This window comes from Labeo rohita, chromosome 22 (genome assembly GCF_022985175.1).
Source record: "Labeo rohita strain BAU-BD-2019 chromosome 22, IGBB_LRoh.1.0, whole genome shotgun sequence".
Lineage (NCBI taxonomy): Eukaryota > Metazoa > Chordata > Actinopteri > Cypriniformes > Cyprinidae > Labeo > Labeo rohita.
This window is the reverse complement of record NC_066890.1, coordinates 16629013-16640924: the sequence shown is the minus strand read 5'-3', so window position 1 is coordinate 16640924 and position 11912 is coordinate 16629013.

The window sequence follows — 11912 nt, the reverse complement described above, 5'->3', positions numbered from 1 at the left end:
GTCTATCTGATTGACTACCTATCTGTCTGTCTGTATCTATCATCACACTGACTAACACCTGCTTATTTAGCTGACAAACTGTCTTTCTTACTACCTGTCCGTCTGTCTGTCTGCCTATCTATCTGTGTCTACTTATGTAGCTGATTATGTCTTTCTGTCTTTTAAGATGACTTACTACCAGTCTGTCTATATGTACTATATCAACTATCTATGTCTGTCTGATTAACTGACTGTCTATCTCTCTACCTACCAATCTGTCTGACTTACTACCTATCTGTCTGTCTATCCAACACACTGACTAACTATCCACCAATCTATCTGTCTATCTATCTATCTATCTATCTATCTATCTATCTATCTATCTATCTATCTATCTATCTATCTATCTATCTATCTATCTATCTATCTATCTATCTATCTATCTATCTATCTATCTATCTATCTATCTATCTATCTATCTATCTATCTGTCTATCTATCTGTCTATCTATCTATCTATCTATCTATCTATCTATCTATCTATCTATCTATCTATCTATCTATCTATCTATCCAACTATCTATTTATCTATCTATCTATCTATCTATCTATCTATCTATCTATCTATCTATCTATCTATCTATCTATCTATCTATCTATATATCTATCTATCTATCTATCTATCCACATAGCTGAATATGTCTTTCTGTCTTTTAAGATGACTTACTACCAGTCTGTCTATATGTACTATATCTACTGTCTATCTGTCTGTCTGTTTAGCTGACTATCTCTCTACCTACCAATCTGTCTGACTTACTACCTATCTGTCTGTCTATCACACTGACTATCAGCCTGCCTATTTTGCTGACTATCTGTCTTTCCTACTGTCTGTCTGCCTGTCTGTGTAGCTGATTATCTGTCTTTCTGTCCTTTAAGTTGACTAACTACCAGCCTGTCAGTCTATATACTATATGTCTACATCTACTCTATATGTCTGTCTGTTTAGCTGACTGACTGTCTATCTCTCTACCTACCAATCTGTCTATCTGACTGACTACGTATCTGTCCGTCTATCTATGAAGCCTGTCATCCATCCATCCATCCATCCAACTCTCTCTCTATTCATCTGTTCATTAGTTTGACTATCTGCCTGCTTATTTAGTTGACTGTCTATCTGTCTGTCTAACTACCTATATATCTGTCTGTCTGCCTGTCTCTCAGTTTAGCTGACAGTCTGTCAGTCTGTCAGTCTATTGAAAAGCACACATTTATCCATCTGAAATGTTTTCTCAGCATGTATTCTCCAGTGTCACTCTGTAAACCTGTGGTAGGTGACCAAGGTGGGTTTTCCAGATAATTTAGCGATATTCTGTGTCCACTCCTGCCATTATCACCATTGTATAACGCTGGTTCTCCCTGTCAGGCTATTGTACAGTAAATGTTCAATTATGAGGAACTCCAGAGGGTGTGCGGCCTTATCTTGAGCCCTTGAGTCAGAGGAGATAGACACACACCTTTCTGGGATAAATCCTTCACACACTCCACTGGGGATAATGCAGAGATAAGATTTCCATGAGCAGTGAATCCCTGACTTCAGCTTTTCTACACTTCAAAAGAGGCAAGGGCAGTTTAAGGAAATATGGCCAACAATACAGTAGGAAGGGGAAAGCCGAAAACTATTCAGTGATTTATACAGTAGATAGAGTTCTGGGAGTTTTTTTTTATTTTTTATTTTTAGTGAATCAAATTCATTTTGACAGTTCATATGTACATCCAATCAAATTGATTCATAAAGTACCACATAAATGTAACCAACATATTTAGTCAAATTCAGTTTATGTTTATTGTTTTAATTGTAAGATTTGTAGTTTCAAAGAAAGAAACACCTCAAGTTTCAGGCCCAATTTTGTGCCCCATTCATGGAAAGTAGGTTGAAATAGCAAAAAGCTTTTTCCAGCGAGTGTTTATCGTCACCTCAGATGTTTGGCCTCTCATAAGGGTCAGTCCACTGTTGTTCTGCTATCAGCTCTCTATGCATTCAGGTCCTTTGCAAAGCTATCTGGCAGCACAGCCAGCCTTTATTTATTTGAGAACAAGAGTCTGTTCCACGCCTATTCCCGCCACTATTTCAGGGAGACGTGTATTTTTGGTCGCTGCATGATAGTCATTAAGTCTTTAAATGTATCCCATGGTGCAATTAGGCCACCCACACATGTGAGAAGCTGGCTGGTGATTGGAGGGGGATGTCAGATCGTCGGCCCCCGCGCATCTCCTCAGCTGGCGGTATCAGTAAGTTGCACGCTTTCACCACAGCTTTAGATTACCACAATGAGTTCCAGCGCAGGTTAAGAGGAACGCCGTAATAGATTTTATGTATGAAACGCTTCAGTGCAATTTGCCGCTTGTTCTAAAACTGAACAAATTTATTGGATGTTGATTAGTCCAGCTGTGCTAAAACACACGGTATATATGATATGATATGATATGATATGATATGATATGATATGACATCTCAGCCATAGCCAACTATTAAACTCATATATATCTACTAGTTAGAGACTGTATCTTCTAGTGGAAAGATTTGATCTTGTATTTGATCTCATATTTCATTTAAAATGTATTTATAATTCATTTAACTTTACCATAATTTTAATTAAAATGATACACTATGTAAGCTCTTTTCATAATATAAGTCGTTTTATGTTCTTTACTTTGTTTAAATGTAAATGTAATCATTTAACTTAACAGTATAAGATCTTCTATTTTATAGTAATTGTTTAGTTTCATTTTGTCTGTTTGTTCTTTCAAATAAATATATTTTGTAATATTAATAACATTTTATTTAATATTTATTAAACATTCATTAATATTCATTCTGTTTAATATATTAGTTTAGTTTAATTTATTTTTAAATTTAACTTAAAATGTATTAAATTGTATTTTTTTTTACAGTTTAATTTAATATTCACTTAATGTTCATTTAATACATACATAATATACAATAATATATATATATATATATATATATTAAACTTAATATTAATTCAATTTAATGATTTTATAGTAATTTTATTCTAATTTTAATTACACAGTATTTGATCTCATAATATTTGTTTAGTTTTATTGTTTATTTTGATATTTATTCAATATTAACTTAATTTTATATTAGTGTAATACACATTTCATTTTAAATCAAACAGTATTTATTCTTAGATTACATAATATTTGTTTAGTTTTATTGTTCTGTATTTGCTTTTACATGTAATTTAGTATTAATTACATTTGATTTAACACTCATTTTTTATGTAATTTAATATTAATATAATATCTATTCAGTTTAATTTAATATTTACTTAACGTTCATCAAATCTGAAATCAATTTTTTTATTTATTTGATATTTTATTTTTTATTTATTTCATAATTTATTTATATTTTAATTAAAATGTAACTATTTAATCCTATATTTCATAACTTGTTTCATTTATTCTACTTGTTCTTTAAAATAAATACAATATGTAATACTAATAACATTTGATTTAATGTTCATTTAATATTCATTCAGTTTAATTTAATAATCATTTGTTAAATAAAGTTTCATTTTAATTAAAAGTATACAGTATTTAATCTAAAATTATTGAATAAAATACAAGTTTTATTGTTTATTTTGATATTAATTAAATACCATTATTTATTTAAGATGAACTCAATTTCATATTAATTTAATACACATTTCATTTTAAATCAAATTAAACTATATTTTGTTCCTATATTTTACAGTATCTGGTTTTATTTTTATTTAATTACATTTAATACTAATTATATTTTTATTTTATTATTGCTTTAATAATTATTCAGTTTAATTTGATTTTTATTTAATGTTCATTTACTTATAAATAAAATTTAACGGTATTTGATCATAATTTGTTTAGTTTTTTTATATTTTCTTTTAACATATTAATTACGTTTAATAATAGCTTCATATTAATTCAATGTAATGTAACAATTTCCTATTAATTACATTTAATATTAATTTTATTTTTATTAAAATTAAATCAAATTTGAGCTTATATTTCAAAATTTGTTTAGCTTTTATTTGTTCTTTTAAAACATCAGTTTTAATAATAATTTAACTATAACTCAGTTTAATTTAATATTCATTCAGATTAAGTTAATATTCATTTAATTTACATTTTAATCTAAATACCCATCCATCTATCTATCAAACTGTGTCACTGTGTTGTTTCCTCTAGCAGCTGTTCATGCATTTAAATCAGCTGTATTCAGAACAAAATTTACAATGAATAACATTTCTGAAGTCAAACTGAGATAATTACACAGTCCAACATTTGCTTTTTTGCAAGAATAATCTCTCATCAAAATCTATTATTAATTAATAAGATGACTGAGTACCATTTCTTTATGTAAACAGGTGCTTCATTTATTTTTTTCCTGCTAATTTTTACACTTGCAAATGTTTGAACTTAAATGGCATTAAACACTGTTATTATTACTGTTCTTACTTATTACATTTGTTTTACAACTGAAGTGTGTAATTTATGCACCACTAACATCACAAAATGAAACCACAAAACTGTTTTCCAACATAAAAAAGGCAGATATCAAACTGTGTCCTACACTAGATAGTTTGTGCCACCCTTCAAGTGTCCCACATCTGTCCTCACAATGCAAAGCAGTTTATTGTGTTCCATGTGAGTACGGCAAATCCTGCAACAATTCTCCCCGTAATATTCTTAGCCCCATATTGACACGAGAAAAATCTCTCAGTCACCGCTTCATGGTATGAAATGTATTTACCCAACAATGCGCAATATGCATCCAGTCAGCGCACAGGAAACGAATTGAAAACACTATCAACGAGGCCTGTAATGGTTGCTATTGTGTCTTCGCACATACATCAGTGTGGAAAAATTGTGTCATTTTTGAAATTGCTAATGCATTCTGGAAGCTTTCACAGAAATGCCTTCAGTGACCTATGGATGTGAGTTTCTCCATATTGTGTCTGCTTTCTGTTCCATTCTGTGTCTGCTTTTTAGGCTCTTCATCTTCAGGGTCACTAAGATGACTTAAAAGGTTAGTTCATCCAAAAATGACAACAAAATCAGTATTGTTTGCTCATCCACAGTCAATCCAATATAAGAAAAAAAAAAAAAATACTCTTTTTCCATACAGGTATCTAAAATCAGTCTGTTTCCATACGAAAACTCAGTTTCATAAATATTTTTAGTCTTGTTTTGCAGGATAAATAAGTAAATAATTAGTATTACATAAGACTAATTAATTTTGGAAGAAAATGACAAGATAAAATGAAATAATTAAGGAGAATATATATTTGAACTACCTTGTTTTTTCATACCCTATTGACAAACATTATACAAATATATACCGTATTAAATAATAACTAATGATTTTATAATTATAGTAACTAAATGTGTGCATGTGTGTGTATATAAGCACCCACAGTAGCGCCCTAAAACATGTTATCAATATTCTAAAACATACTAACATTTTAAAACATGGCAAAACATGCTAGAATCTTCTAAAACATGCTAGCTGCTAACGCTGTGTCAAAACATCCTAGAAGCTTGTTAAAGTATGTTAGAAACCTTCTAAAACATACTATCAATGTGCAAAAACATGTTAGCTTAGTTTTTAAAACATGAAAGCAGCTTGCCAAAACATGCTAAAAACCTTCTAAAACATGCTAGCTGCTAGCACTGTGTGAAAACATGCTAGAAATGTGTTAAAGTATGCTAGAAACCTAACATGTTAAAACATGTTAGCAATGCTAAAACATGCTTTTTAAAACATGTAAGCAGCTTGCCAAAACATGCTAGAAACCTTCTAAAACATTGTTAGCTTAGCATTGTGTCAAAACCTGCTAATAATTTGTTAAAGCAAGCTAGAAACCTTCTACAACACCAGTGTGCTAAAACATGTAAGCAATGTGCTAAAACATGCCAAGTTTTTTTAAAACATGAAAGCTGCTTGCCAAAACATGCTAAAAACTTTCTAAAACATGCTAGCTGCTAGCACTATGTCAAAACTTGCTAGAAACTTGTGAAAGTATGCTAGAAACCTTCTAAAATGTGCTAAAACATATTAGCAATGTTCTAAAACATGCTAAGTTTATAAAACATGTAAGCAGCTTGCCAAAACATGCTAGAAACCTTCTAAAACATGTTAGCTGTTAGCAATGTGTCAAAAAATGTTAGAAATGTCTTAAAATACTTTAGAAACCTTCTAAAATACAGTATACTATAAATGTACAAAACTCATGTTCTAATTGCCAACTTTTTAAAACTTGTGAGTAACTTGCCAAAACATGCCAGAAACCTTCTAAAACATGTTAGCATCATGTTAAATCCTAGAAATGTGTTAAAATACGAGAAACCTTCTAAAACATACTTGCGATGTGCAAGAACATGCTAGCAATATTCTAAAATGTGTCAACTTACTAAAACGTGCAAGCAAACTGCCAAAACATGCTAGAAACATTCTAAAACAAGCTAGCTTCTAGCATTGTGTCAAAACATGCTAGACACTTGTTAAAGTATGTTAGAAACCTTCTAAAACATGCTGACAATGTGCTAAAACATGCTAGCAATATTCTAAAACGTGTAATTTTACTAAAACATGCAAGCAAACTGCCAAAACATGCTAGAAACATTCTAAAACAAGCTAGCTTCTAGCATTGTGTCAAAACATGCTAGACACTTGTTAAAGTATGTTAGAAACCTTCTAAAACATGCTAACAATGTGCTAAAACATGCTAGCAATATTCTAAAACGTGTCAACTTACTAAAACGTGCAAGCAAACTGCCAAAACATGCTAGAAACATTCTAAAACAAGCTAGCTTCTAGCATTGTGTCAAAACATGCTAGACACTTGTTAAAGTATGCTATAAACCTTCTAAAACATGCTAATAATGTGCTAAAACATGCTAGCAATATTCTAAAACGTGTAATTTTACTAAAACATGCAAGCAAACTGCCAAAACATGCTAGAAACATTCTAAAACAAGCTAGCTTCTAGCATTGTGTCAAAACATGCTAGACACTTGTTAAAGTATGCTAGAAACCTTCTAAAACATGCTAACAATGTGCTAAAACATGCTAGCAATATTCTAAAACGTGCCACCTTACTAAAACGTGAGCCAACTGCCAAAACATGCTAGAATTGTCACACATGCTAGAAACGTTAAAATATGCTAAAAACCATACATAAAACACACTAGCAATGTGCTAAAACATGTTAAAACATGCTAAAACATTTGCAGCTTGACAAAACATGCACACAGTGTGTCAAACTTGCTAAAACATGTTAGCAACATGCCAAAACATCATAGCCTTGTGCCAAAACATTCTAACAAAAGTACAAAACATGTTAGGAACATTCTAAAACATGACAGAAACTTGTCAAAACATGTCAGCATTGTGTTAAAACATGCTATTAAAATATGCTAGACGTGTAAAACATGTTGCCCCAGCTTCACAGACAGTTCAATTAGGACATTTAAGTCATTTTTATAAACATAAAATGTTTAGAAATAACATTACTGGTGTACATTTTGAGACAAAACAAAGGCACTGACACATTAAGATCAGTCAGTACAAGTTTCTTTAAGCTGAAACAGGTCAGACTTTTTACATTTTAAATATGACTTTTTAAAACATGTAAGCAACTTGACAAAACATGCAATAAACCTTCTAAAACATGTTAGCATTGTCTCAAAACATGCTAGAAACTTGTTAAAATATGATAGAAACCTAAAACAGACTAGCAACATGTTAAAACATGCTAGCAATGTTCTAAAACATGCCAGCGTTTTAGAACATGTAAGCAACTTGTCAAAACATGCTGGAAACATTCTAAAACATGCTAGCTACTAACATTGTCAAAACATGTTAGAAACTTGTTAAAGCATGCTACAAACCTTTTAAAACATACTAGCAATGTAACATTGTGTCAAAACATTTGCAACTTGTTAAAATATGGTAGAAACCTTCTATAACACACTAGCAATGTGATAAAGCATGTTAGCAATATGCTAAAACATGCCAACAACATTCCAAAACATGTTAGAAACATGCTAAAACATTTGCAACTTGACAAAACGTTCGCAATGTGTCAAAACTTGCCAAAACATCATAGCCATGTGCTAAACATGTTAGCAACATTCTAAAACATGATAACAACTTGTCAAAACATGTTAGCATTGTGTCAAAACACACTATAAACTTGTTAAAATATGCTAGAAACCTTCTAAAACATGCTAGACATGCTCTAAAACAACATTATCTTTTTTAAAACGTAAGCAATTGCCAAAACATGCTAGAAACCTTCTAAAACATACTAACAATGTGCTTAAAACATGTCAGCAACGTTCCTAAACATGTTAAAATGTGCTAGAAAATTTGCAACGTGAAAACATGAAACAACTTGAAACATGTTTGGAATGTGCAAAAACTGTTACAAACTTACTAAAACATGTCAGTAACATGCCAGAACATTCTACCAAAATTTCAAGACATGTTAGCATAGCATATTGTTAAAACATGCTAGAAAAGTTTTTAAACATGTTAGCAATGACAATGTATGTGTGTGTATACACCATATTATGAATATTTAATATAAAATTAACAACAAAAAACAATTCATGATCTTCTCGGTATGAAGCCTTAAAACATAACATCCCAATCAAGGAATTTAAAACTTAAGTCTCTTGATAGCCACAGAAATATTCCATCTAATTTGTTTGTTAACATGTTTAAGGAAACCCTGAGACCTCAAGCCATCAGACTGAGAGTGCTTAGATGGCCTCTGACACCCTTAAACAACAAATGACAGAGATAAGTGGGGTCAGTGTGAAATATGATTAAACTAGAGGCTTGTGCACGCCTATGATTTAAAGAGCGTGCTGCAAACAATTCATCTTCACAACCCACACACATAGTCAGCTTTTTTTTTTTTTTTTTTTTTTTTCTGGAACAAAAAAAAAAAAAAAAAAAAAAAACTAAAAGCGGGAGAGAGGAGGACATGCCGTGGGGTAGGTGGACCAAACTGGGCCAGATAAAGCATGTCTCTTTGGGAATATTTTAACAGGTAAACACATAAAAATTAATATGTGCAAATGCCAGGGTTTGAAAGCAGACACAATGTTCTACTTTTTGCTGTGCTTTGTAAACATCTGGTTTGCAGCCCTGGTGAAAAAAAACAGCATATGCTGGTAGGTATATTTTGATGCTGGTTTAAGATGGACCTATGCTGGTTTATGCTGGTCCTTTGCTGGTTTAAGCTGGTCCTTGACCAGTAACATGACCAGCATAAACCAGCAAAGGACCAGCTTAAACCAGCATCAAAACATACCTAACCAGCATCCTAGCATCAAAACAAACCTACCACCATATGCTGTTTTTTCTCTTGTGTAGGGCAGACAGCGAAATTTGTTATCGTTTTTACAAATAATGTAACATTTGTAAACAAACACAGTGTTCCAAAAATAAGCATAAAAAAATTACCTTTTTTCGCTGTAATTACATTTAGTTGGTGACGCCCAAAGTTCAAATTGTTGTTTAAATCTCTGACGAAGATCACACCTCCCTGACTCGCCAGTGTTAGGGAGTAACTACGTTTTTCAGTAGCTTGCCACCGCGACCAAATGTGTACACATTTACACGTCATTCTAGTAAATCGGTTAATTGATCTTAATAAATAAATAAACAAATAAATCCCTGAACTACTGACAACATTTTTGAAACGATATTATTACGTTTACATTTTTTTTTTTTTTTACAATTTTACAATATTTATACAATAACCAAATACCAAAACCAAATAACAAAACCACTCGTTATTCTGTATCAGCAAAAATATGGGACTCATTAAATCATAAATTGCATAATTAAAGCATATATATCATTTACAAATAAAAGCATTGTTTTATAGTTCTTAACTTCAACATAGCTATTAATCATTTGGAGCTTATAGTGTATCTAACTACTTTTTCAAAACAGTACCATAGCTTCACTGTAGCTACTTGAAATTGATTCGCTCTAAAGTAGCTTCTGGGAATCACCCCTTCAAATCTTATATGCTTGACTGGGCTTATCTTTCTTCACAGTCTTTTACAGCAGCGGTTTTGGCGGCCCCCTTTCTCGGGACCTGAGGCCAACTGTCTCAGCCGGTTCTTCTCCACTCTAAACCTGGGTCTGACCAAAGGGGGGGCTTGTCTAGCAAGATTGATAGAGGCATTCAGTGCCATAGACAGTGATCTATCTCCAGCGCCTGCTTCTGTGGTGTCCTGCTGGAGAAACGCTGCTGTCCTGCAGAACGTGCTCTTATAGACTGAGGTTAATGGGTCCGAGTAGTAGGAATCTTATCTGTTCATCCAGCAAGGTCAAATACATAGTGACCCAGAAAAAGAGGTAAGTTGAGGAACTGTTTCTGTGCAGCCGGATGGTTATGCTGTCTTTATTTGTGGAGAAAGGTGAAGGGAAGATGTATGGAGAGATATAGTGGTTAAAGATTTGGGCTAGTAACCGAAATGTTCCAGATGATCCATGAACATGACCACTGTGTCCTTGAGGAGGACAGTTAACCTCAGGTTGTGGAGAGACTGTTTTTGTTTTAAACGATGGTTCAGTTTCATGTCACAGCTGTTACTATATTGTAGTTTTGTTTTTCTTGCACTGGCCTAATGCTATATCAACAGCTCAACCAAGCACCCAAGATCAAAACAATCCATCTAATAATAAATATTTAATACTTTATGTCTTTGATATGTAAATTACATTTTGTGATTGGTATATGCATAGTACTTTTATTTTCTATTGATTTTGTGGTTTGCACTGTCAATCCTGTCATCAAAAAAAAAGTTTAAAAGCCTAATCTGAGTGATTCTGTACTTTTAAGAATTAAATAGACAACATTTAAAAAATTACAAAAAAGGTAGCAATTTATATATAATAAAATATTGTATATTTGTTTGTAGTTATTGATAAATATATTTACCATAAATTAAAGGTGCTGTCCATGGTCCTGTCTGGTTATGTTGCTCTTTAGGGTGCTGTCCGTTATACTTTATAGTCAGTTTGTTCTTTATGGTGCTGTCCATGGTGCTATCTGGTCATTCTGCTCTTTAGGGTGCTGTCATGTATAAGTCACAGCATTAAGTTATGGTTTTAATTGTTAGATACAGTCAAGGTGATCAAGACTTCTAAAAAGAGACAGGCCAAACCTCTTTAGTGCAGGGAAACTAACATTAGCTACTTTTTTGTAAAAAGGCTATTTTATTTAAATAATAGTTAGTCTGACATGTCTACTGGTTGCCAACAAAAACATGGGATTTGTACATCTAATGCTTTACAGCACTGATTTACACCATATTTCTGCTTCTTCGTAATTTCCTACATGCATCATTGTTACACAATGTGACACACAAAGGCGAAGATGATGAGCAAAGAGAAGTCTACAGAGGGATCGTAGCATGTTGCGGGGCGAGTGCATTCAAGAGCTTGTCGTGGGAAGTTGGTTTGAGCCATGATGAAAGCCATTCCCTGAAACAAACCCCATCCATCAGTGCATCCCCAGAGCCTGGGACAGAGGCAGCGCTCGCATCCTCTCCAGTCCTGCCTCTGCAGCTGCACACACAGACGCTAAAAGACAGGCACTCTCTCTTCAATGCCAGTCTGTGGCGTTGAAATGCCATCACTGTCCTAGTTTGTGACACACGGTTTCTGACGATTCAATTGAGGGGTAAATAAAAAGCTAGTAAAATAGAACTCTATACAAATGTAATGTCTTATATGAAATATACCTGAATGCATTTTAAGTAGCTTTGATTTTGGGGCAGGTGTGGCCTAATGGTTAGAGAGTCAGCCTTATAACACAAAGGTTGCAGGTTTGAGTCTGG